Source organism: Glycine max, chromosome 18 (assembly GCF_000004515.6).
Source record: "Glycine max cultivar Williams 82 chromosome 18, Glycine_max_v4.0, whole genome shotgun sequence".
NCBI classification, from domain to species: domain Eukaryota; kingdom Viridiplantae; phylum Streptophyta; class Magnoliopsida; order Fabales; family Fabaceae; genus Glycine; species Glycine max.
The window spans coordinates 54,843,561-54,846,972 of NC_038254.2; positions in this window are offsets into that span (position 1 = coordinate 54,843,561).

A 3,412-nucleotide genomic window follows, 5' to 3' on the forward strand; every position below is an offset into this window, starting at 1 on the left:
CGCTCAGCTCGCCCGCATGATAGCAGTAAAGGTTCTGGATATGATGTGATATATATCTGGAGGGGAGACCACCTTGCCAGATAAAAGGCAGCCACATACTATATGGTCCATTAATTTCATAGCAACCACTATTCTTTGGTCCAAGGAATTTTTTAATTTTATTATTTTTCGACTCTTCTATTTTGTCTAGTTGGAACATTAAAAATGTGTTTGGATGAGTGTGAGAAATTTTAAATTTTAAATACTTTAATTGAAATTATTTTATTTTTGAAAATTTGTTTTTGGATTAAAAAAATTAAAATTGTGAGGGTAAAAGAAAATGAATGTAAAGAGAAGAGAAGATATGGTTGGTATACTTCCAAAGACAAGAATATCTATGTGGTATGAGAAGTCGCATGAAAACCGGGACACGGCAACATACACTACTACCACACCCGACCACAACATTTAGTCAACGACGCAAGGCATGACTCAAGCCCTCTACGCCGGCGAGCATCTCTGCCGCATGATGGATAACGACGGCTGCTCCCCTGACTGGCGGGTGTAAATCGATGCTTCACAAGCTCAGATGATGTTTTTGAAGAAGATGATCATCAACATGAGGGAAGAGTCGCGAGTTCGAGAATGAAATTTCGGAAATTTTCAGGTGGAAGAAGAGAGGATGAAGGTTAAACGTTTTAGAAGATTCTTCTATCAAAAAGAAAATTTTAATTTCTCACTTTTTAGAAGGAAATTGAAATGCCACATTTTTAGTTGTTTAAACTTTTGTTTTAAAATTTCAAAAATTTAAATTATTCATAAAAAAAATTCAACAATAAATTTTAAATTACATAAATTTAAATTGTTTGATAAATTACTTTTTTAAGTTAAAATTTTCTATCCAAATATATTTTAAACGTTTTAGTGACTCTTAAATAGTGGTGAAGTATAGGAGTCATATTGTACTAGATCTGGTAACTTCTGCTTACAGCAAAAAAATTCAACCTTTTTCCATGTATCAACCTCTAGCTATATCCAATTTTTGTTCAAATGTCAGAAGAACTTTCCTACAAATCATCCTTGAACGTGCCTTTGCTACCCGAGTGGAAGCACAATGATGAGGACAAAGCCATAGCCTCTCATCCTTCTACCAAAAATTCGGTGTCCTTCTTTCGCACATGCCTTAAAGGACTCAATGCCATATCAGGCTTCATAATTTTCTACAAGACATGCACTTCCTTTACTTATTCTAAGAGACTTCACATTTGTAAACCCAAAAGAAACAATCTGTTCTTTTAGTTACCTCAACCTCAAGATGGGAAAACTAAATCTAATAAAATGCTAATGTTTAATTTGTGTGTGTTTACGTCGCTTTGATTTAATTTTCAGGTGTTGGGATATTGTGAGTTCCATATACTCTTTCATCTGGAGGATGGTTAAGCTTGGTTCTTCTGTTTGCTATTGCCGCCGCACCATTTTACACAGGAACATTGATTAAAAGATGTATGGACAAGAATTCGAACATTAGAACCTACCCTGATATAGGTGAACTTGCATTTGGAAAGACAGGAAGGCTAATAGTATCAGTGTCCATGTACACCGAGCTCTACTTAGTTTCGATAGGGTTCTTGATTCTGGAAGGTGATAACTTACCTTTTTCCGTTTCAAACTCAGATACATAACAAAATTAGGAATGTATTGTATGGCCTACTATTTTATTTCTTCAAGACTATTGCATTGCTTATTGCTTATAAAAGGTAGGGAAGGGTTGCTGTTAGTCTTTTCATTTAAATACCAATATGATGCACATCATTTTAACTATGCAACGGTGCTTGTATAAATAATTGTGTCATTTGTTACTGTATAAAAAAGAGAGTAAAACAACAACACCTGAAATTAAGCCACTCAATATATCTATATAAAAGCATTTGTATTAAAGATACACTTAAAGGACTAGCAAACAGTTTATAACAAATGATAAGACATTCTCTAGGTGTCACATGACAAAGAAAACTTGAACTCAAATTAACAATCAGAATCTTTAAAAACTTATATACTTAAAAAAATGATTAAACATACGCAAACTAATACTATGATTGTGTTTGGTAAAATTTTTGAAAAATTTATAAACTTTTTATATTAGTTTATAAGTTATTTTATTATTTATAAAAGATAACGATATTTGGATATCCTCTAACTTTTAAGAAATACTTATATAACGCGAGACATCCTTCTAATCTTTCAATCTTTTTCTTTTTATCATATCATATTTTTGATAAATTTATTATTTTTCTCTTTTATTTTGTTTTTCTTTGTAAATATTGATGGACATTTTAGATGTCCATCAAACATTATCCTTTAAGAAATAAATTTGAGAGCGTGTCATCCTGAAAAACATAAAATGGGCAAAGTATGGTGGTGTGATAAAGAAAAGTCTTAAAATACCATGAGACTCACACGACCATGCATGCTTAATTAGTGCAGTAGTGCCTAATTTGTTATTCAAAACACGAAACAAAGGTAAAAATATGTAGTTTGATGAGTTTTGTAAGAGTTAAATATAATTTACTTATATGATATTAACATATTTTTAAGGTTACCTGACTGTTATGATAGCTTTCTTTTTAATCAATAAATACTAATAATTAATATGTTATGTTATTAACTGGATTCAAAATCATGATCTCGATCTTTATCACTCTAACCTTTATATCTTTCCTCCAATCACCTTATGACTCCCTAACTATCAAGGTAACTTATTTAAAAGTCCATTTTATGGTAATAATTTTTAATAAGGCATCAGTTCGTTCATGTTTCAATAAGTATATTAGCATGAATTTATATATAAGACAACATGTTTATATATAAATTCAAATAGATGTATGATTTTAATAAAATACAAATATGAATGTTTTCTTTGCGGTAAAAAAGGCTTTTAAATTGCCTAAACCTAATCTTTTTAATCAAATCGATTGTTATAACAGACTTGACTTAGTTTATTTCTCACAAAAGACGGGTCAGACCTGATATAAGATAAACCATAGTCCTTCTATTCATGCAGTGAAAATTTTAAAAGATTTTGTAACATCTAGCATTTATTTGCATTTTCAAAACATATTTTTTCTTTTAATAAGATGTTTTAAATAAACACTCCTTCAATCTCGATTATAAGAAGAAAAAAATATACTTCACATTTATTAAAAAAAATTAAACTAATTGAATTGTATAATTTTCAGTTAAAAAATAAATATATGTTTTTAAATTATTATTCATTGGAATTTGATCGATATCAAATATATGAAAAGTTTTAAATTTTATTAAATAAAAATATTTTAGAAATAATTTCATTAAATAAGATATTGATGATTGAAATTTACTTCTATTTGAGATAAGAGAGAATATACTTTTTAGCTTTTGATTTCACAATTCATTT